Here is a 25,318-nt window from a genome sequence, read left to right as displayed (position 1 = left end):
TTTTTAACTTAAATAGAAAACTATCCTAAGTTGGGTTTCCTGGGAAATAAACTTGGGTTTCCTGGGAAATAAACTTAAGTTTCCATGCGGGATGTTTAGGAATGCTCTCAGGATCAAGGATCAACACTTGGAATGGAATGAAAGGACAATGGTAGAGGGAGGAGCTGAATTGTGATGCAATCGCAAAAAAGTCTCACTGGATCCTAAAGGGAGCTCTGGAACTGGGGTGGCTCTTTAGAGCTGGACCTTTATTCCTATCCATCAGGCAATCCTTGGATTTGGGTTATCCATGGGAAGAGGAGGTGACCTTGGGTGACACTGTTCTCTTCTGCTGAAGGCAACTACCAGAGAAGGACTCAAATGAGCACCTTCAAACATTGGCTGAAGAGTTAGTTATCAGCCATTATAGTCTACCCATTGAGTTTCTCAAATCCATTCCCTTTATATGATAAATTCTGGAAACAATTACTACAGGATTCTGATTGGTCTCTTTTTTTAGGGGGAAACTTGCCTGAGAAAATTTACTGGGCTGTATTCCCAACCCATCTCTGTAATGGTCTCAAGACTGCAACTAATACTCATTGTTTCTTTCTTCTACTACCCTCTGTTACCCATTTCCCTCATTTTTGGCTACCATCTCTCTTGGTGTAGATTACTTGACCTGATAAAATGATCCAGGCTTCAAATCCTGAGGAGTCTGAATCCCTGGTCACAATACTGATGGCTGCTGCATGTGTTCATTTATCAATAAAATTGAGCAAGGGAATAATAAAAAAACATTCTAGTGGATCACCTGAGTACCAAACACATACCCCCAATGTTTAAGAGAAGCCTTATCACTTTTTATTGATTCATTACTTCTAACAATAGGGCTACTCCTTTCCTTATCTGCTGTTCTCTTCGCATGAAGACTCTGATATGACCAGATAATAGCCTTACTTAAAGTTTAATAAGACTCTTGTTTTATTACCTAGTGAAAACATTCCACTTTTTGGAACTAGTCCACTAAATCTATAAAGCTCAGAGTTTTAAGATTGAAAAGCCCAAGTGGGACCACTTTTATTTCTAGTTCATGGTTTCTAGGTCCAAGTATTCTATTTATTGAGGGCACAACAAAATGTAAGAGTTGCATATTTAAGATATAAACTGCATGTAAAGAATATTGTCATATCAAGGTATGAAATTACCTCCTAGTTGCTATTTCACTTGTGCCTTCAAAAGGCTCTTCCATCACTCTATCAAACCAACAGATGGTATGATATCTAATTGGCCCATGGTCATATGATCACCGCCATGCCTCCTGTTCTGTAAAGTAGGTTTCTAGGTCTGGAGCAATGTTAGATGGAATTTCATGATGATGGGTCAAATGCTCTGTAAGCCCTAGCATAGCAAGTAAGACACACCCACTCTTGGATTGTGTGTACATTTGGCCAAGATGTTTGGGACAAAACTTGTCTGAGTACCCTACTGAATGCATCATGAAATACGAGGTTTTCCAGTCTGGCTGGAGGAAACAAGGCCTTGTTCCTTTGTATAAGCTCTAGATACTGTTTTCCCTAATCTTTTTGTGTGGTAATTTTACTCACAGGTGATGATTTTACTCACTGCATATGCTGATCATTCTCAGCTGAATATTCTGAGAGAAGCTCTCAAGATCTGTTGAGCTTCCTTGCTGTACCACTCTGATCTACAGCACTCTGCCCTGTGAACCCTAGCTGCCTTGTTTTCCCCACAATCTCTGTTTGTTTCCTCAACTAAGGAATTCTGTTGAGCTCTGCCTCAGTTTCCCTTCTTTGAGATACAATAGTAAGCTCTCTAGATAGTAATGTGGAGCAATCACAGAACTCACCTCATTTTTCTCATCCTCTCAGGAATCATTTCCTTTCGCTGCCTAATTAGACATTAAGTGTTGAAAACCATTGTTTCTTTACTTATCTGGTTGTTTTATGTGGGGGATATTAATTTTGTCCCATCTTAGTCAATGTCCTTGAATATTAATGTTAGCTCAGACATAGTATTTAACAATCCTATAATCATCTGGGTATTTCCTTTTTCCAGTATCTGGTTATGTCACAGCAAACATTTTGACTTCAATGTGAAACAAAAAATAATTCTCAGATACTTTGGTTGTCCTTTATGTCTACAACCTATGTACAGAAGAACCATATTGTAAATGATTATTATTTATCCCAAGACTTGTTGTACCCATTCTCTTCCCTCTTTCTGTGTGTATATTTATTATAATTCTAACTTCCTGAGGACTTATTTTGCTGCCCAATAGCCATTGCTCCTTCCAAATGTTCCCTGAATTCATTCACAATGGTTTCTCTATTTCACTCTTCTATTGAAGGGCACCTAATCATTGGTAGTTCAATCCTGTGCTCCTTCCCCAGACAAAAATGGCCATTCTACCTGAAAGACACAGCCTCACCAGACCCTTTCTGCTATAACTCCTCTGTGGTGGTTCTGCATTCGCCTCCTGCCTGGTCTTGGTGGCTCTTATTGCTCTAGTCTGGTTCTCCAAAATCCCAGCAGTTGTCAGAATTCCTCCAATTCATTTAATACATTTTCTTTCCCATAACATATGTGAAGGACAATTCTACTATTTACCCTCAATAAAATGTTCTATCTAGCTTTGCATTATGGTCATGTGTATTTCTTTCTGAAACTAAACTGTGAGCCAATAAAAAGCAAGAACTATTGTTTGTTCATCTTGTCTTCTGCAGGACCAAGAAGAAATGTACCCTTAACCGGTTTGGCTCAGTGGATGGAGCATCCGCCTGCAGACTGAAGGGTCCCAGGTCGATTCTGGTCAAGGGCATGTACCTTGGTTGTGGGCACATCCCCAGTGCGGAGTGTGCAAGAAGCAGCTGATTGATGTTTCTCTCTCATCAATCAATGCTTCTAACTCTCTATCTCTCTCCCTTCCTCTCTGTAAAAAATCAATAAACTATATTTTTTTTAAAATAAGAAGAAATGTAAATGTTCAATAAATTCTGTATTCATCTTAATAAATCATCAAATGTTTTTAGCCCTTCCTTGTAGAGGAAGGACATATGGTTTCTTTATGTGAATATACCACAACCTTTAAATTCAACTGAGCAATTATAAAATCATCTTCAACTTCACCTAAGCCTTCCTGAGAGAACTTTTTAAATAAACAGTATTTATTATCCAAAAGTATATGAAATGGAGTAAAGCCCTTCATGTACCTCTGTACAAAAGTCTCTAACCTTATCTGCAAAATTTCATAGTCTAAAAGCTCTGAAATCTGTAAATTATAATTGATAACACTTAACTCTCTTCCCTCCTGGATGTTTTCATGCCTGGCCATTTGAGTTGTTATTTTTTCTTTTCTTCTAGTTCATTGTTTTTTTTCCTCTGGGGCCCAGGATTGAAATCTGTGGTCTGTTATTTCTCTACTTTCCTATGCCTACTGTATGTATGAAGATGGTTTCCTAATCTTTATTCCAAGGCATAATTTCTCAGCCGTGTTCCCATTTTACATCTGCTCCTGCCTGAGTGACATGGGCATATACATATACTGCCACCCATTAAAGCTAAATCTGGCACAAATTGAACTTCTCACCTTTTAAACTGTCACCTTGTCATTTTTCCCACAATCATTAAAACTATCATCATCCCTCAGACTTAGAAAGTGGGATATATCCTCTATTACCTTAATCACACAGATCAACCCTACATGAGTCACAGTTCCAAAAGTAAAGCTTCTTCTTCACCTTTCTTCAATTATATGCATGCTAACCAAAAAAACCAAAAACAAAACAAAGATGTTTGGAGCTCAAGAAAAGAGTTAATTTATAGGAAGGAATAAAATCTGTTTCACTCAACCATCTCTCATTGGTGTTTCTGGGAACCTAACATCTCTTGCTCTAACCCTGAACTGATTAGATTCAGGTAGGAGGGACTCAGGATTAGGATGAATATTCTTTTCTACAGTCTTTATGGTCTTTTAGTTTATTTTTTTCCTACTTAAGGATAATAAGGCAGTTGGATTTACCTAAAGATAAGAAGATAGCAACAAGGTCCTCAGTTAAAAGCATGAAGGGATACTATATATTTGAAAACTAGATTTGTTTTTCTTTTTTGTTTCAAATTGTTTGAGTTATTTTTTTATACTGATACAAGAGTTAACTTCTGGTTTTATTTATTATAAATATTTATTTTTGTATCAGCACCGTTGGTTATTAAGCAGAATATTACTTTGATTTTAAATCATCATTCATTCTTAAACTATAAGACACCACACCAATATAGATACTTCTAATTAGCTGATGACAACTTGACAAAAGCATGGTCTAGAGCAGCGGTTCTCAACCTGTAGGTCGCGACCCCTTTGGGAGTCGAACGACCCTTTCACAGGGGTCGCCTAAATACATCCTGCATATCAGATATTTACATTGCAATTCATAACAGTAGCAAAATTACAGTTATGAAGTAGCAACGAAAATAATTTTATGGTTGGGGTCACTACAACATGAGGAACTGTATTAAAGGGTTGCGGCGTTAGGAAGGTGAGAACCACTGGTCTAGAGGAAAGGCCGTTTCTTAAGAACTCGCTGTGTTCCTTCAGAACTTCCTTGTGCTTCAGTCCCTTAATTCTAACTGCTCACTGGGCCTCCTTTCTGCATATACTCAAACTCCTCATTTCCCCCAATTCAGTCTTAACTCCCTATTTGCCATTCACTCAAGTATTAAAGTACATTTTCAAATCCTTTTCTCTCAAGCTAATGAGTTAATTCATATCCATTTTATTTCTGAAATACCACCTTCATTCATTTGCTTATTCCTATTCCATTTCATTATTACCAGTATGTTCTGGTCTCATATCTCTTGCCTTGATTATAGCAGTAGACTCCTAAGGATCCTTTGAATCTAGCCTCTTCTCTTGACCTGTAATCCTCCATGCTATCAACAGATCTTTCTCATAAAAGGATGGGAAACCATAAAAATCTTAGAGGAATCCACAGGCAGCAAAATCTCAGACATATGCTGAAGCAATATCTTCACCGATACAACTCCTGGGGCAATGGAAATTAAAGAGAAAATAAACAAATGGGACTACATCAAAATAAAAAGCTTCTGCACAGCAAAAGAAACCATCAACAAAACAACAAGAAAGCCCACTGCATGGGAGAACATATTTGCCAATGTTATCTCTCATAAGGGTTTAATCTCTAACATTTACCGGGAACTCATACAACTTAACAAAAGGAAGATAAACAATCCAATTAAAAAATGGGCAAAGGACCTAAATAGACACTTTTCGAAAGAGGACATTCAGAAAGCCAAGAGATATATGAAAACATGCTCAAAGTCACTAATCATCTGAGAGATGCAAATCAAAATGACAATGAGGTACCACCTCACACCTGTCAGAATGGCTATCATCAACAAATCAACAAGTGACAAGTGCTGGCGAGGATGTGGAGAAAAAGGAACCCTCGTGCACTGCTGGTGGGAAAGCAGACTGGTGCAGCCACTGTGGAGAACAATATGTAGGTTCCTCAAAAAACTAAAACTGGAACTCCCATTTGATCCAGTGATCCCACTTCTAGGAATATATCCCAAGAAACTAGAAACACAATTAGAAAGGATATATGCACCCCTATGTTCATAGCGGCACAATTCACCATGGCTAAGATTTGGAAACAGCCTAAGTGCCCATCAGCAGTTGAGTTGATTAGAAAACTGTGGCACATCTACACAATGGAATACTACGCTGCTGTAAAAAAGAAGGAATTCTTACCATTTTGCAACAGCATGGATGGAATTGAGAGCGTTATGCTAAGCAAAATAAGCCAGTCAGAGAAAGCTAAGTATCACATGATCTCACTCATTTGTGGAATATAATGAACAACATAAACTGATGAACAAAAACAGATCCAGAGACAGAGAAGCATTGATCAGACCGTCAAACCTCAGAGGGAAGGTAGGGGAGGGTGGGGGGAAGAGGGAGAGATCAACCAAAAGACTTGTATGCATGCATAAAAGCCTAACCAATGGACACAGACACTAGGGGGGGTGAGGGCAAGAGCAGGGGGGTAGAGGAGCAATAGGGGGATAAGGACACATATGTAATAACTTAATCAATAAAGAAAAAAGATTAAATTAGAAAAAAAGGTCACTTTATTTTCAGAACAAAAGAATTTTGATGTCTTATTGCCATTATGACAAAATTCATATTTCATTATGTGACATTAATTGCTATATTATGAAACCAATTATCAGTTAAGTGTTGAATTGCATTAAATGAAATTTTCTTTCTGATATCAACATTCAATAATGACATATTTCTTTTATACCCTTTATCTCTTACTACTCACTACCCTACTGCTGACTTTATCCTTTAGCTATATTAGAACTCTTTCTCTCTCTCTCTCTCTCTCTCTCTCTCTCTCTTTCACACACACACACACACATTGTACTTAATCAAGGTTCTCTAGAGAAAGAGAACTAACTAATTGGATATAAGTTCTATCTATCTATCTATCTATCTATCTATCTATCTATCTATCTAGATTGGTTATATATAATACATATGGTATATATATATATATATATATATATATATATATATATATATATATATCATTTATTATAAAGAATTGGCTCTCATGATTATGGAGGCTGACTGGTCCCAAGATCTGCAGGATGAACTGGCAAGCTGGAGAGCCAGAAGAGCCAATAGTGGAGTTCCAGCCTTAGTCTGAAGGCCCGAGAACAAGGAGAACAGATGGTCTAGTTCTTTCTGAAGAATAGCAACTTTGAAACCCAGGAAGCGCTGATGTTTTAGTTCAAGTCTAAAGAAAAGAAAGAGCCAATGTCTGAGTTCAAAGGCAGTTAGGTAAGATGAATTCTTTCTTACTGAGGGAGAATCTGTCTTATTGTTCTACTCAGGGTTCTATTCGGGATCTGCTTTACTCAGTCTAAGATTTAAATGTTAATCTCATTAAAAATCCTTCAGAAAAGTGCTCAGAGTAATGTTTAACCGAATGATGTGCTCCTTGTCAACTTCACCTAGTCAAGTTGACATAAAATTAACCATCAAACACACACTCAAATCCAAGTCAGCTTTCAATGTTTCCAAGGCATTTTGTTAGTGTTCATGTTGGTTTCTGATACCTATGCTCTATCTCTCTTTTCTGATATCTGCAGAATTGATTTTGGTAGAGGAAGCCAGTAGCTCATGCTAATTTTCCATCTGGTCAGGAATGTCCTCTTCAGTTTCCAGATTTTTTTATTTCATCACCAGTACTTTTTTCCTGTATTAGAGAAAATAGCTTCTCTTTTTCAAAACTAACTTCTACTTTCCATCTCTTTCCCGAGTCTCTATTATATTGTTCATTTTAACAACCTTGTATGTATATATATGTAAGCATGTATTTATTTCTAATCTATATGGACCAATAAAGACGTTCTTCATATAGAAATGTTTATTGAATGAACAGATAACTGAATGAATAATGAATGAATGAATGAAATTATCACTGAGAACAAATCTTTAATGCAGAAACTATATGACATTATGCAAATGAGAAAAATGCATCTCATAAATGGTGGTAGAAATTCATATAGTTGAGTTGTAAAGTATTAAAAATACTTTCTAGTTTTAAAACACAAGATTAAACTTTGGAAATTGCTGCATTTTATGATCACTTGTTATGTCTCATTATAGTTCCAAGTAATTCTCATTTATTTTATTTCAATTTGTGTGTGTGTGTTTGCGTTTCTGTTCAATTTTTAACATGCTTCAATTAGATTTGGCTTGTGTTGATATCCTGAATACTAGGAAAGACTTTCAGGAAATTATTTCATGATGTGTGAAGTCCCAGATGATTCAAAGATTTATTGTCACCTTAACTGAAGAGTAATTTTTCTATTTTACTTTTTCTTTCTTCACCTGCTTCCTATACTCTCTTTCTACTCTTTTTTTTTTCTTTTAGTAGGGAAGAGTGGAAATTCTGAATTGTTTTTTGGAGCACCCAGTTCTCTTTGGCAAATTAGCCAGGGTTCTTGACTTCCAAGAAGTCTTAGAGAAAAACAATTTGACAGAATGTAAATTTAATCCTACTTTGATAGCTTTCGCTGTGTGGTTTTCTCATATGCAGCGGTCACATGTGATATTAGTTTTATATAGAAAACAATTTTCTTATTAAATTGAAAGACCATAAGGTATGAAAGTTAGAGGAGAAGTGATATATTTGTTAGTTTGACCTGGCAGGTTTGTATAACCCTTTAATTATTTATTTTTAAATTTATCTGAAATCCTCTGTTAAATATACCCAAGAAAAGGATGATTATCTCTTTATCCAGAAATTAATTTTAAGAAAAAAATTAAACTTCTATTATTGGGTACCTACTATATGCCAATGTGTCAGGTACTATTCCAGGACCTGGGGGTATAATTAACATCATAACTTTACACAGCACAGTTCTGTTTGTTATTCCTTCTTTATTAACTTTATTCAGATTTAATTCTTTACCCAATTAAATGTTCAAATAAAGAGTAATGATAAACAAGAACAAATACAAAAGAATGTATATTGAAGCAGCACAGGTAAAATAATAAATTATTGTTCAGAATTTCCCCAGATTTTACTTACAGCTTATAGATGATATTTTTGCAATATTACTATGCATTGTTTTTCATAATTCCAGGTAAATTTGTCTAAAATAAACCTGTGTCCTGAATTTTATATTCTAAATTTGATTTTCTCCAATTCATAGCTAAAACATGTATCATTTTAATAAAATTATTACTATGAATTTTGATTTATGTTAAAAACACTATTGTCAAACAAACTTTTTTCTTCTTTAACATTCTGAGTATTAATAAAAGAGCGTTTTCATCCATTCAATATTCAACAAACATTTATTAATCCTTGCTTTCATACTGAGTGCTAGAGGTAGGAAAATAAATAGACAAGGCATATAATCAAATCAGAGTTATAATTCTAAAAGTTGTGACAACAGTTGTAACCCTAGACCTCAAAGATAGGAAACAAACCACTCAGGCTCAAGTGTGGAAATTAAAAACTGTATATTATTGTGTTGTTTATTATCTTTTCATAAGATGTAGAATCAAATGTTATGTTGTACTTAGGGGCATTGTTACTTCAGATACTATTCTAGGGTAGCCTTGAGTTTTCAATAGCCCTTGAGTCATAAGATCCATGTAGAAAAATTCAAAACATAAAACCTGTATGATATCCTTGAAAAAAGTTACTTTCAGCCTGATGCAACTATATAGGCAATAAGGCAGACCCTATATTCAAGTATTTTATAATCTAGTTAGGCAAGCTATGAGATGTGATATGCTACATTCAGAGGAAGATTCCAGAAAGCCTTGATTAAGTTGATGGAGTAAGTTTTCCCTAAAAAAAAGATACTCTTCACATTCATTGAGAGAAGGAAATATATTGCCTATGTCTTTTTTTTAAAGTTAAATCTTTATTGTTGAAAGTATTACATATGTCTCCTCCCCCCCCCCCCCCCCCATTGACCCCTTTAGGCCTGCCCCCATCCCCTTCTCTAGGCCTTCACCACTCTATTGTCCATGTCCATGGGTTATGCATATATGCATATAAGTCCCCTTTGGTTGATTTTTTCCCACCCACCCACCTCTGCATTCTCTCTGAGATTCCACAGTCTGTTCCATACTTCTATGTCTCTGGATCTATTTTATTGTGCTAAGCAAAATAAGCCAGTCAGAGAAAGACAAGTATTTTATGATTTCACTCATAGGTGGAATCTAATGATGAACAAAATGGTGCCTATATCTTTTTAACTACATATTGTATAGAACAGTGTTTTGCAATCAATAGAATCTAAGAAAATATTTTCTAATTGAACTCACACAGGTAAAACAGTAAAAGAAGGAATTCCAGGGAAAATGTGAACAATTAATTACTAAAATAATTATAATAATAATTATTATTACAGCTAGCATTTACTAGGCACTGTTCTAACTGTTCAAATGTATTGACTCATTAAATTTTCACAATTCTATTGAAATAATTGCTATCATTATGCCTATGCTGTACTAATGAGAAAACTGAGGCATAAAAGTCAAATAACTTCTCTAAGGTCATACTGCTAGCTAGTGGTTGAGCCAGGACTTAATCCTAGGAACTCTGATTTCAGCATCTATTCTCTTAACCACCACACAAAAATACTTTTCAAACCACTAAGGGTAATATGAATGATATATGATTACTGCTTTCAAAAAACTTAAAATCTGATGAAAGTTCTATAAATTTGGAACATTTGGATAGCTAAATAGTAATAAATACATTAAAGTTAAAACTGTTACAACTAATCTTGAAATGAGGAGCAAGGGCATGAATGAGTCAATCAGAGAAAGAAATTATTACTGAAACCTGGAATATTCCAGGAAAACTTCCTGAAGGAGAGGAACTTAGATTAGTCCTGGGAAGATGAGTAAGATTAGGTAGTTTGGAAGAAAGGTGTGGAGCATATCCCAGAGAGAGGATATGTTCTGAATCAAAGTAGGATGCATCTACTAGTAAGCAACAAAAGGCTATATACTCTGGGAAAACATGTACAGACCAGATTGGCTGGAATGACAATTCTGTGTTCGAGACTGGTGGATAATGGGTAGAAAAGTCTGTTTGAAACATGTAGTAGAGGAACCTGAGTGACAGGCTGAGACTTTGTCTTTTTTTGATCCTTCAGATCTGGTGACACTTGAATCTTTGGTAAAACAAGAAGACTCTTTGCCCAGGGTTCAGTGGCTTCCAGGAATTGTCCTTGGGATAAACCCCGATACTCTCATCTCCATGGACAGCTGATACAAGTTGGATTTCAAGTTCCTGATACCCTGGATATAGCTTCCTCTTCCTTCTGGCCATTCTCAAAGGAAAACCACTTTCTTTTCTCCTTGTCCAGGGCCCCTAGCGTGACCACTTCCCAAAGTTTAGGCATTTTTGAAAGAGAAGAAAGACGCCTTTCCAGCATTTGCAAACATGCTCTGAGGCAAGGGATCACCGTCTGTTAGAATAAACAAATATTAACTCCTGACTGATATATGTGTAGCCATGAGTTTTATTGAGAGGTGACTTGTTGGTGTTTTGTCACATAAAAAGTGAAAAACGTAGATGAATTGTTCTGAAGTATTCCTGAAAGTCTTTCCTACAGGACCGCGTTGTCCTCACAGGGTTCACATTGTTTTAAAACTCTTTGGCATGCCCGAGCTTACCTCTGTGGCACAATAAATTTTTTTAAAAAAGCTTTTGCCTGCTCTTGGAAGACAATATTATGCTAAATATAGTGCAATGCTCCAGAGCTTGTAAAATCAACTACGTGGCACATACCGGGAGATGTCCTCAAAAGAAATATGGCAAGGAAAGTACATTGCCTGCTTTAGTCATACCTGCCATTTCCCTTGCAGAATTTCACTGGAGTGGCTGGACATCTGCATTCCACATCCTGGCCGGCGTTAATGTGATTTTTCTATAAAAGGAGAGGAGGACAAAAGGAAAAGCAAAATGTGCTCCACAATGGAAAATGTGATCCTCAGTCACTGGGGATAAAATTACATCGACGGGGGGGAGTTTCTTCCCTCCTTCGAAGAACAATGTTTGATGTTTGAACTAGCCTCTCCGGCGATGAAGCTCATTACTTGGGAGATAAATCAGGTTCTAATTTAGAAAAGAGTTTTCAGAAGTTGCTTAGCGGGGTAGTTTTAGGGGTTAACTTCTGAATAGAGGTTTCATTATGCCTTGTCTGTCTGTCCTGCGTTTGTTGGACAGAGATAATATGGCCTATTCCCCACGGAAGCACATACAAAGGAATTTCAATTCTATCGCAATCATTCATTAGAAATACGGTGGCATTTTAATATCTAGAAACTGTTTAAATCTGGTCTAGTTTCTGCCCCTTTTTCCCCTCTTTATGTTGATTTCTACATCTCTTCCTATTTATCTCTCTTGTGCATCACACATATTTCACTATGAACTCGATTTTGCGGGTGAAAGGCCACAACTAACTGTTTGCATGCCTTATCTCTGCCCGAGAGAGTGGGAGCTCACAAATGGGCCAGCTGCACCTACTGTACATAAAACAGCAACATCACTTTCATCTCTCCCTTAATGTGCTAGGTTTAGATTACTTTGTGAGCAAAAGGGGTGAAAGGTGGCAGGATACTATTTTAACTAACTACTGGGGGCAGTATTTATTCCTGGTGCCGTTTTTTAATGGGAAAGATGGGACATGAAAGGCTGTCAAATGCACTTCTCAAAGAGTTGACAACACAGAATATTTTTATAGATGAAAGGTGAGGAATCTCCACCTTCTCTGTGTAGCATAAACTGTGTGAAAAAAGGGAGACATGTAAAAAAGCCAGATAGAAAACTACATTGCATTATGATTGCATGAAACCCTGCCACAAAACCAGAGGACTACTTCAGAGTTGCATTTGCCAGCTACAGAGAAGAACATGGTGACTTTTAAAAATATACACTTGGAGAAGGATTTTCATTGCATTTATAATTAATGTAACATTATTTTATCAAGAGCTAGGCATTTCAGGAAGTGAATATTCTAATGTGGTAACAAGGTGGAAGTCCATAAAGAAATATACAAAGATAATATTGCCCGTGATTGGAGGAGTTACTTCTTTGTCTTGCACCCTCAGACTCTCACATCTATTATGTTTAATTCAAGAATAGCTTGAAAATTCTGCCTTTGATAAGACCTTCATCTTTCCTTTCTCAGATTGCTATAGCCTTGCTGTGAAACAGTGATTCTCAAGCTTCCTGTCCCTAAACACTCATGGTGTTTGATACATGCCTATCAAACACAGTGGTTCCCTATGACAGTGTTTCTCAAGCTGAAGGGGTGGAAGGTACAGGAGATGCATGGGAATCTCTGGAGTAATGTGTACTTTAAAGAAAGCTCTAACATGATTTTGACATGCCTATTTTTTCTCATTCATGCCCTGGAATCATTCATATTAAATTGTTTAGCGCTTTGTGATATTACTGGCTATAATATATTTCATAAATTATATAAATAATTCTGAACCCCACTTATATTCTCTAAATCTCATCATTTTATATATTACCAGAGGCCCGATGCACGAAATTTGTGCCAGGGGATCAGCCCTTGCAGCCCAGGCTTTGTCTGGAAGGTCGTCTGGTCTAATTAGCATATTACACTTTTATTATTATAGATTCCATCTATCTGGAATATCAAACTCTACCTATGCTATTTTCTCTCTACCCAGCACATTTTTATTTCATTTAAAATTTAAAGCTCAAAATTGGTTCTTGAGTGAAGCTTTCTCTATCAGCCCCCAAAAGAATTAGTTGTTCTTGTCCTAGATATTTTCACAGCAACACGACTCTAAAAATGAATTTATGGTGTGATTTTCTAATTTGTCTGTTTAAAGAACTGTCTTCCCAACTGCACCACCAGACTGTGGGATAGGATGTTTATTCATTTTTGTAAGTCCTAACTTTGAATATAGTGGCAACCATGTTATAAGTGATGAATAAATACTTTTTTGTATATGTGTGTACTTTTTATTTTTTTGAGAAAGCATATATATATATATATATATATATACACACACACACACACACACTTATATATACTTTCTCAAAAAAAAATATACTAGAGGCTGGATGCGTGAAATTTTTGCAAGGGGCTTGGCCCTTGCAGGCCCGGCTTCGTCAGGATGGTTGTCTGGACAGTCGTTCTGCTGTTCGGTCTAATTAGCATATTAGCACTTTACTTGATAGGATATATGCAAACCTTAAGTGTAGAGCTCAATAATTTTTACATTTGTATAATACCTCCATGTAACCATTACTCAGAAGAAGTATAGAACAATTTCAACATCCCAGAAGTTTCCTTCAAGCCCCTTCCTAGTCAACACCTTCTCTCACAACCAAAGGTTAACTTCTATTCTAACTTTTATACAATAAATTATTTTTATGGTTCTTGAACAGCATATGGACTCTATAAATGTAATCAGTATTTCTTTTTTTGTGTCTGACTTTTTTTCATTTAGTATACTGCGTTTGAGATTCATCCACGAATTAATGTTCATTGTTTTGTATTGTGGTATATAGAATTCCATTGCATAAATATGCCATGACTTATTTAGCCATTCTCTTCTTCATAAGCATATGGACCATTTATAGTCTTTCATTCTTATGAATAAAGTGACTATTAACATTTTTGTACCTATTATATTTGTGGACATTTTACACTATTTTTTTAAATATATATTTAGGCATTGGATTGGTGGGCCAAGGGATAGGTACAGGATTAACTTTTCAACATATTTTTACTTCTTAAAAATAGCTGGGTCAACTTATACATGCAATAGCTAAATATGAGTGTGTGAGTCGTTCTATATCCTTGCCAAGAATTAATATTGTCAATCATTGATTTTATTTATTTTCTTTCTTTATTTATTTGGAAGCGTTTTATTTTATTTTATTCCAATTGAGTTTATTGGGGTGACATTGGTTCACAAAACCATACAGGTTTTAAGTGTACAACTCAATGAAACAGCATTTGCACACTACATCATGCGCCCATTACCCTATTGACTTTAGACATTCTGGTGGCTTTATAGTGGTATCTCCTTATAATTGAATTTATATTTCCTTAATAAGTAATAATGTTGAGCAAATTTTTATATACTTATTGGTTATTTGGATATAATATTTTGTAAACTCTCTTCAATTTTTTGCACATTATTTTATTGTATAATTTGACTATTTTCTATTGATTTATTATAGTTCTCTCTATAAATGGATACAACTACTTTGTCAGATGTATTGGAAATATATTTTCTCAAATACATTGACTTCATTTTTTGTTTTGTTTTATATTAATACTCACCTGAGGATATTTTTCCATTGATTTTAGAGACAGTGGAAGAGAGATGGAAAGACAGAGAGAAACATCGATGTGAGAGACACACATCATTGGGTTGCCTCCTACATGTGCCCTGACCAGGGCCTGGGCTGGGGAGGAGCCTGTAACTAAGGTATGTGCCCTTGACTGGAATCAAACCTGGGACCCTTCGGTCTGCAGACCGATGCTTTTGAGCTAAACAAGCTAGGGCTTGACTTCATTTTGATGCACAAAAGTTATTGAGTCCAACTTATCATTTTTTAATTTTAATTCTTTTTATGTTCTGTTAAGAAATCTTTCTTTCATCCAAGTTATTGACAATATTGTTCTGTATCCGTCTGTAAATTTGATTGTTTAACTTTCAATTTTATAATCCACCTCAAATCTATTTTTCTGTTTGGTGTGTGGAAAGGTTCAAGGTTTGTTTATATTCCATAGGGGCATGCAATTACTCCAGAAACACGTACTGAAAAGACCATCTTTATGCCCACTAGCCTGTCTTGAGAACTTTGTCATAAACTGGTTAACCATGTATGTGTAGGTTTACTTTTGGATTGTCTATGATATAGCATTGGTAGATTTGTCTTAATTACTGTATCTTGTAATCGGTAGAGTCAGTCCTTTAACTTTGATGTTAATTAAGACTATCTTGAATATGCTAGGTCTCTAATTTTTGATAAAAGTTTTAGAATCCACTTGTCATTTTCCACCCACCCTTCAAAAATAAAACTGTTCTAAGTTTGTAATAATGTTGAACAAATAGATTTTAGTTTGGATAAAGACACTTTAAACAATTTAAAGCTACTTAGATTTTCTATTTCGTCCTGTGTTAGTTTTGGTAACATGTTTTTCAAAATTTTTTTCTATTTAATTGTTGTTGTTTTTTAATTTTAAGAATATGTTTCTTTAAAAATCACTTTACTAACTTTTTAAATGTCTTTACAATATATAGTTATATTCCCTTTTTCACTTTGGATAGTGGTAAATTATGTTTTTTATTCACTCTCCCTTTTTTGGAAATGGGGGTCCATCTTACTAGTAGTTTATGATTTTCATTTATCTTTTCAAAGTGCCAACTTTGGCTTTGTTGACTGTCTATCATATGCCCAATTCTGCTCTCACTGTATTTATTTTATTCCTTATACTTTCTTTGAGTATAGTTTGCTATTCTTCTTACTTTTTGAGGTAGAAGCTTAAATTATTGGTTTAAGAAAGACCACTCTTCTTTTTATAATACATACTTACAAAATTATAAAATTCTTGCTAAACCTTCTTTAGCTGAATCCCATAAATTTTGACATGTTGTGTTTTCATTATCATTTAGCTCAAAATATTTTCTAATTTCCCTTGTGATTTATTCTGTGAATCAAGGCTTATTTAGAAGTGTGTTGCTTAATTTCTAAATATTTATAGATTTTCAGTCATTTATCTGTTATTCAGTTTTAATTTAATACTTGAATGATCAGAATATGATTTAAATCCTTATGAATTTGTCAAGGCTTATTTTAGGAATAGAATATGGTCTATTTTGGTAAATGTGCTATGTGAACTAGAGAGGAATATGCATATTCTTACTGTTGCATATAATGTTCTATATATGTTAATTAGATAAATTTGGTTTGCTCATTTTTAAAATCTTCTTATTCTCATTGATTTCCTTTTTGAGGTTTAGGCAATTATTTTTTCCCTTTTAAATATCTTTATTTTTTTTAGAGAAGACTTAGGTTCAGAACAAAATTGAGTAGAAATTATAGAGCTCTCTTATACTTTCTTCCTCAACACATGCACATCCTCCTACACTATGGACACTCCACACCAGAATGGTTCATTTGTTACAATTGATGAACCTACGTTGACACATCATTCACATCCAAAGTCCATAGTTTACATTAGGCTTCACTCCCTATTGTATAGCCTAAGGGTTTGTACAAATGTGTAATGACACATAGCCACCATTATACTGTCAAACGGAATAGTTTCACTTGCTTAAAAATCCTCTGTGCTCCTCTTATTAATTCCTCCCTCCTCCCTAACCCCTGGCAACCACTATTCTTTTGTATTGTCTCCATACGTTTGTTTTTCCAAAATGTTATATAATGAGAGTCATACAGTATATAGTCTTTTCAGAATGACTTCTTTCACTTATCAATATGTATTTAAAGTTCCTCCATGTCTTTTTGTGGCTTGGTAGCTCATTTAATTTCAGTGCTAAGTAATATTCCATTGTTTGGATGTTATAGTTTGTTATATATTCACCTGCTGACGGATGTCTTGATTGCTTCCAAATTATAAACCAAGCTGTTATAAACATCCACAACATGCAAGGTTTTGTGTGAATCTAAGTTTTCAAATCCTTTGGGTAAATACCAAGAAGCACAACTGTTGGGTTGTAGGGAAATGGTATGTTGGTAAGTTTTCTCCCTGCAGCCTGGACTTACTGTAGGCCCCTTTTTGCTTCAGGGCTCATTCACTATGTCACTTACTACATAGGCCAGAAAGATATTCTCAGGTGTAAAATATGTATTGCCTCTAGAACCCAAAGAGACCTACTAGGTCTTGTGGTTTCTTCTTCGTGGTGGGGGATGTAAAATATTGCAGAGTCTGACTTTGGTGCTTTGAGTTTCTGAGTATCAATGTAAATTTAGAACCTGTATACAAAAGATCAATAGAAATGTCTGTTGACATTCTACTCCCTGTTTCCCAGTTTACAATTACTCAAATAAATGGCCAGATGAGTTCCAGTTGAGGAATGACTAGGAAAATTATTACAATATAAACTTGTTAAGGTATTGCAGAGTCTTTCTTTCTTGAGATACTGTTACATTTTCAGTGAACAGATTTGGGATCTGAAACTTCACTCAGGTCTAGGAACTGGACAAGTGATCATGAGGTTTTTTGTTTTTTGTTTGTTTTTTAAATATATTTTATTGACTTTTTTACAGAGAGGAAAGGAGAGGGATAGAGAGTTAGAAAAATCGATAAGAGAGAAACATCGATCAGCTTCCTCCTGCACACCTCCTACCGGGGATGTGCCTGCAACCAAGGCACATGCCCCTGACCAGAATCGAACCCGGGACCCTTCAGTCCGCAGGCCGATGCTCCATCCACTGAGCCAAACCGGTTAGGGCATGAGTTTGTTTTTTTTAATTGAGGTGATCATCCTTAACTTCCTGTTTATCCATTCCTGCTATATATATGGCAGTACCCTTATTGGTTGCCCATCTATTTGCCTCTAGAGATGCTATGTGACATTCACATCCACAATTCTCTGAAAGTCATCCTCCCTTGCCTACCACTCTTTGACAGTTCTTATGATCATTGAGATTCCCAGGCTTTTGGTGGCTAAGTGCTGTCACTTATCCTTTATTACTTCTAGGACCTTTTCATTCATAACCAAACTCTGTGATAGCCTTTCCTAGTATCCACCATGGCCAGGGAATAGAGCTACTACTGAGTTTATTATTGATTCTATATGCTTCTCGCCAGAGCATACCTGATGTCCTTGTTGAAGGGTGTGTCCTCTGGAGCATAATCCTCTTACGGATCTTCTGACCTCACATGACATATCCACTCTAGCACGCCCACTTCTCTGAGCCTTTTTATCTCTTTCTTCATTGTCTGTCATGGCAATTCAAGCATTGCAATTTCACTCAGTATGGGCTGTTACCTTCTCTAGAGTTCTAAAAGGCAGCATAGCTGCAAACTTGCACCATCCTCTGGGGGCCTTACCAAGTGAGGAATTCATATCCTGAAAGAATGCCTCTAAATCAGCGGTTCTCAACCTGTGGGTCACGACCCCTTTGGCGGTCGAACGACCCTTTCACAGGGGTTGCCTAAGACCATCCTGCATATCAGATATTTACATTACGATTCATAACAGTAGCAACATTACAGTTATGAAGGAGCAATGAAAATAATTTTATGGTTGGGTCACAACATGAGGAACTGTATTTAAAGGGCCAGAAGGTTGAGAACCACTGCTCTAAATAAATAAACTATGCATTTTTTGTCTAGTTTTATGTTCTGTCCTCTTGATCAAAGAACCCTCAAAATCCAGTTTCCCAACTACTTTCCAGACTCTTTTCCACATGTGTTGGCTAATTATGGAAACTCTTTTGGAATTTGGTCTCTTTCCTCACTGATCAGGACCAATGTAACCTCTACTTGCCTTTGGATGCATACCTGCAGATAACCCATCATATGTCAGGGTCCAAAGGTTTCTCAGCAAGGACCCTAATCTTGGCATAACAGAATGAACTTGGAGTATTCTATACTCTTTCCCAGCAGCTGTTCTCAACCAAACCCCCTGGGAGTTCTACCTGTACAGCAAGCATGTCAAACTTGTGGCCCGCTGGCCACATGTGACCCACAACAAATATTTTTGTGGCCCAGCCAATATAACGGTATGTAAGAAACATTTTAATATAAAAATTTTGTAACTTAATTTTTACAATATCCTGTTATACATAATTATTAATAGCAAACTACAACGTTTGCTAAATGACAGATTACTATAATCGTGTTGCATTCATTTCCCTTACGCATCTCACGTGCAGGTGCACCATTTCTCTCCACAATACTAGCAGTGAATATTTTAGCAGCTGATTACCACATCATTAGTCTTGGACTGACTTGTTTGGTGTGCTCAACAGGAAATATTTTGCTTTCAGAGAACAAGAAAAAAACGTTTATTTGCTTTACACTTATTAATTTGTGCAGTTATTCAGTGTCTGGTAAGTTAATATTCAAGAAAAAATGTTAATTTTTATTACAATGTTCTATTATTTTATGTTAATGATTAATCATTTATTTCAGTCCTTTGTACTCAGCATATCTCTATCAAAATAAACCTACGTTTCTATGAAAATTGAAGCTCTTGTTTTTTTGTGGCCCACATAAAATTACACCTTGTTTATTTGGCCCGTGTTAGCCTTTGAGTTTGACATGCTTGCTGTACACGTTCAGCCAGCCCTGGAAATGGCCAAGATCTTGATGGGTGATTATGGTGCTTACTCACGGGCCTCTGCTTTTTCATTGGGGATTGTAGCCTTTCCTCAGTCGCTTTCCAATGCCTACAAATACTTCCCTTACATATTGTTCCAGATTTTCTAATTGTTTATGGTGAGAATTTTATTTCAAACTAGCTACTCTATCCCGGCCAAAACCAAAAGTCTCTTAAATGATTGCTGAATAAAAGGATTTGTTAGTTTAAGGAAATTTTGGTATATCTGATGAAAATGCTGAGAAGACTTTGGAAGTCATCTGTGTGTTAGTAGTTAAGAGAAGCTATAATAGTTGTTGAGATTTTCAAGACAAATTATACAAGGGCCAAAGAGAGAGAAATTAAAAAACAAACACATGAGGGAACAACAATATTTACAGGATAGTACATAAGAGAATCCAGAAAAGACTTAAAATGAATTAAGACAAGAAATATTTTATTTAAACACTCTGTGTTGCTTTTCAAATGAATGAACAAATACTGAAAATTTTCTATAATTTGTGTAATTAATAAAGGGAGGGATCATATAGATTTTTGAGTGAGTCAAGAATTAGGATTCAATGAGAAAGAACTTATAAGAAGAGTAAAAGTTCTGAGTTGAAGACTAACTGAATTAAAGCATTATGAAATGTGATAGGTGTTGGGAATAGGGTTAATTCAGCCATCAGCTAAGCATGATCATGAGTAAGACTTTGCTGCTGTGATGCATATGAGAAAATCAATCCAAAAAATATAAGGGTGTAAATAAATAACAATGGCTCCAGAATTTTCATGTTGATAGAGAATTGGGGCAATGATGCAATGCAGGCAGGAGATTTGCCTATAACACAGAAGTCTTATGTTATTAATCAAAAAATGATATTGGGGTGATTTCAAACCCAGGTTTACTGATTCCCTTGGTTATTTAAATAATTATAGTAATGATTTAATTTGGGATGACTTGGGAGATTTTAGAAAGCCTGTAGTTCTCTCTAACCCCACACCAAGCTATGCTGATTTTTTGTTAATAAGTACATTAAGGTGATGATAGAAGAGAAAGGTAGAAGATTCTGAGTGAAAGAGGAAAGTAGAACACATCACCCTAATTGATCTGAAAGGCAGAAGTTCACTTTAAATTAGATCTCATTTGTAAGTGAGGCAAGGGAAGTTTAGAGTTTAAAAGTCAAGCCAACAATGATTAAAATAGCCCATAGATATATTGGTAATTTTAAACCTAGTAGATGGAAAGAAGAATAATGCTATGACGTTTAGTTGTTAAGGTGAGTATATGATACTGCATATCCAGGGGGATATCCTCTGTAGTTAGTAAAAGGCACACAAAAGGATGGAGAAAGATTTATGGCCATCTTTCTGCCTGTGACACAAAAGGTAGTATTTCATGATGGAACTGTTCATCAAAATACAATGGCAATAGGCAAGATAAACTATGTTGTGATACCAATAGGGGGCTCTGTGGTTTTGCAATAGAATTGTACTCATTCATTAAAATCCCCTTACCCCAATGAATCATACAGTTTGCTGAGTTCATAAACAATTGGGTCCTTCTATTCATCCATCTATCCCTCCATCCTTCCATTCTTTCATTTGGTGTCATTCACCTGCATTCTTCATTACCGAACAGTGAAAATACTCAGAAGGCAAATAGCTCCATTGTTTTCTCTCCCCCTCATTGGAATTGTGGGAACTCTTATTGAGTGGTGAGGGTTAGGGTAATGAAACTTGGAAAAATGCCATCCTACAATCCCTCTGTGCTACCAATATGCAAATAATTTAATAGTAATGCAGTCAAGAGTTCCCTGAGTAAAGACTCTCCATTTTCATCACTGTTGGTAAATGCCAAGAGGGACAGATGAGAATAAGTTATAGCCACATTGTGACATGCAATAAATCTTCCAAAAGAGGTTTACACGTACTCAGCTCTTTGGCTTTTATCCTGTGTACGACACTTCTGTTTGCTTTGCATCTAAGCAACAGAAAGTAATCAGCCTCTAAGAACTTAATTATTGGTTGCACGGATAACCCTTAGGGTGTGTGTGTCCAGTCACTTGGGCCTCCTTCTACATCTCTCATCACATAAAGCAATATGCTTCCCTGTGTTCCGCCTCTCCGGAAAGCATGGTGGTTCATTTCTTCTTCAAGGGGAAGACAAAGGGTTGCTGAAACAACAGAATACATTGAAATGGCCCTTGCTTGGGAAAATGAGCTGCTAATAGTTCTTGATGACTGAACAAAGGAAGAGTCCTTGGGCTAGAAATCACTCAAGAACAGAGCCTTGATAATAGTCAGCAGATGAGAGGTAGAAAGAGCAAGAAATTCTAGGGAGAGGAGTGAGGAAATACTGTAACAGGCTTGCAAAAATCCAACTCCAGATCACACCAGTATACTAATGAGACAAGTTTAAACCAGTCACACTCTCACCTCTTAACCAAACTGTTAACACAATTTAACACACTTTCAAAGGGGCACCCCTATGATGTGCTAATGAAGTCACTTTCTTCCCAGCACGAGTCCATGGGCTTCTTCCTCTTTGTAGAGCTCTTTGACGAGGCACATAAAATAGCCAAATATATTGTCAATCCTGGGAGGCTGTTAGTATGTTTTGTAAAGGTGTCTATGAGGAAACTGAGGCACAAAGGACCACATTTAACGTTTAAAGGCAGTACAATTATTTGAGTGTGAATTGATTTTCGGCCCCACTTTTCCCCTACTGCCATTTAAGTGCATTGAAATGAATAAGTGCTGCTCAGGAATTATATCTTTTAAGTTTACAAATAACTTGCAGAGTAACAAAGGCTGTGAAATGCTTTATAATTCTTTAACACTGAACAAATGTATGAAGTATTACATTTCAATTTTAAAAATTACATCGCAAATTGTAATGGACTTTGAAGCAATTTAAAAAAAAAAAACTAGAATGGGTACATTTTAGAAACCAATAAACACATTTAAAGCAACCAAACAATTTAATTTTGTTATTTTCAGAATAACTTCAAGAACAAAGCAATCTCTTAAAAGGCATTGTTCCACCCAGGTAGTTCCCAAAACAGACACTATGGTCTTTAGCCCAACTCAGTGGTATGTACAAGGAGGCTTATTTTTCTATTATTTAAACTGTACATACACAAAATCTACAAAATATACTTATATATGTATGATATATTTTAAAATAAAAAGGAATTTTCCAAAAGACTTTGTTCCATAGCTGAAATCTTACAATGAATTCAGTAGAGACAATGAAATTAGCACTCTTAAAATTTTCTTGCAACATTATAGAGAAAACTGCCCATTATTTTCTTTTGACAACCGACCTATGCATTTTGAAGAAAAGCAAAAGCAAAAGGAGGACCTGTATAAAACAGAAGGGTACTTTTGACTGAACTATGTAATATACATACAGGTCACTACCTGTAACATTTTTATGAGAATCTAGATTTTGGTGTAAAAGATTTTAAAATTTGTTATTGCTCTTACAAACCTTGGTGATTATCTGACAGTGATTCATGGAATATTATTGTATATCTGACTTTGGCAGTTCCCCATTACACCATGTTAACATATTTCAATAAGTAATCAATTTGGGTTTCAGTATGCTGATTTAATTCAGGTTTCATTACTCGCCTAGTATTTATTTTTTAGGCATGTTGTCCATCTTAGTCTAAGACTGCCCTTTTTGCATTAGCCATTTTAGGATAAAATACTTAATAAGATTTGCATTTAAAAAATGAACTAGAGGAACTGGACCCCCTCCAGCCAGTACAAGTAATTATGTCATTTGTATTGCAAAGCAGGGGTGGCTATAAAGCAATGGTATACTTTTTTAAAGATTGATAACCTTATGCACTATTATATTACACACAAAATGGCAGGTCTGAAAGAGGAACTAAACGTGGGCAGTGTATAAAGTCCTGAGAACTGTAGAGAGTTGCAGAGTTTTACTTTGCCTTTTGATGAGATACTCCATTAAAAGTAACATTTGCAGTTTATATCTTTATTTTCTATGACATCTCTGTGTCATAGATGGGTCTTTCCCTGAGAGAACCCTACCTTCATGTAGGTAGCAAGTGTGTCACGTCACATACCTGTGAATGCTCCTCAAATTCACATCCTAATATTCAGAGGCCCAACTTAGACTGTGTCTAAATGAAGTGGCCCAAGTAACACTGAACCTGGATAATTACCTTAGGATCACTTAGGAGGAACCAATTCTGCCAGACTGAAATCTCCCATCATGATAATGACTGAAAACTGGCGGTGCTATGAATGGTACTACCACTGCCAAGAAGGCTAGAACAGAGAGCCTTTATTGAGACTTTGATACTCAATATTATGCTCCAAGTGCTGTGTTAAGTACATTATACACATTATCTTATTAATCTCCACAACAACCGTGCAAGGTTGGCACAGAGAAGGACTCTGTGCTTATGGAGGCTCCATATGGCCCCAGGGCCACCAGCTCTTAAAGTGGTAGGACTGTGAGTTGAGCTCAGTCTAGCTTAACTCCAGAGCTGATGTTCTTAGTTGCTATGGCAAAATTATATAAACTAAAAAAACTTCTTAAAATAATTTTTAATAGAAGAATTCGTGACTATGTTCCAGGGAATGACAAGACATTAAAAGTTTGGGGCTCTAAACTGAGATCTTTACAATTAGAAATGGTTCCTAGTTTTATGGAGAAGGGTTTTATGATAACATGTGACAAAATGATCAGTGATGGTCTTTCATTAGGACAAAAGGTTACATCCCAGGCTATTTTGTAGGCCTTGGTCAACTTGATATTTCTTCAATTTGATGAAAGTGTTCTAAACTTTCCCCCTCACAAAGAGAGACAGAAAAAGATGCAAAGCAAATGAGAAAAGCAGTCTCACACGAAAATCAAAATTCCACAGAAGCAACTAGCCAGTGTGATCTGAACCAAGAATGCTGACAGCGAAAGCTTCCGCTCTTCTCATGTGCTCGGAAACCCATTTATGGAGTTGTTAAAAACTGAGAGAGGCAATTTAGAGATAGCAGCATCCTCTCAGACTTCAAAGAGAAGGAAATATATTTAGGAACCTTTCTGAGATAAAAAGCTGTTATAGTTTTGAAGCTTTTCCTCAAAACATATTCTCAATTTGAAACTCTAATGTTCAATAATTGAAAGCAGTGTTTAATTGTTCAATATTTCAATCAACAATCTACTTGAAACAAACAAAAACAATCACAGACTGTTCTGGTAGTGTTGTTTACATTATTTATACATGTGTACAAATACATATACTGCATATATATTTAAGTCATAGTTGAAGTTCATCCTTCTTCAGTTAATTATGGAATAAGATGTATTAGTTTCTTATAGCTACCAAAACGAAGTACTCCAAAATGAGTGGCTTAGACAACAGAAGTGTATTGTCTCACAGTTCT

The sequence above is a fragment of the Myotis yumanensis genome, unplaced genomic scaffold (genome assembly GCF_028538775.1).
Source record: "Myotis yumanensis isolate MYYU_CA2020_CCGP unplaced genomic scaffold, mMyoYum1.0.hap1 SCAF_3, whole genome shotgun sequence".
NCBI lineage: Eukaryota > Metazoa > Chordata > Mammalia > Chiroptera > Vespertilionidae > Myotis > Myotis yumanensis.
The sequence above is the reverse complement of the archived record's forward strand: the minus strand, read 5'-3'. Positions refer to the sequence as shown.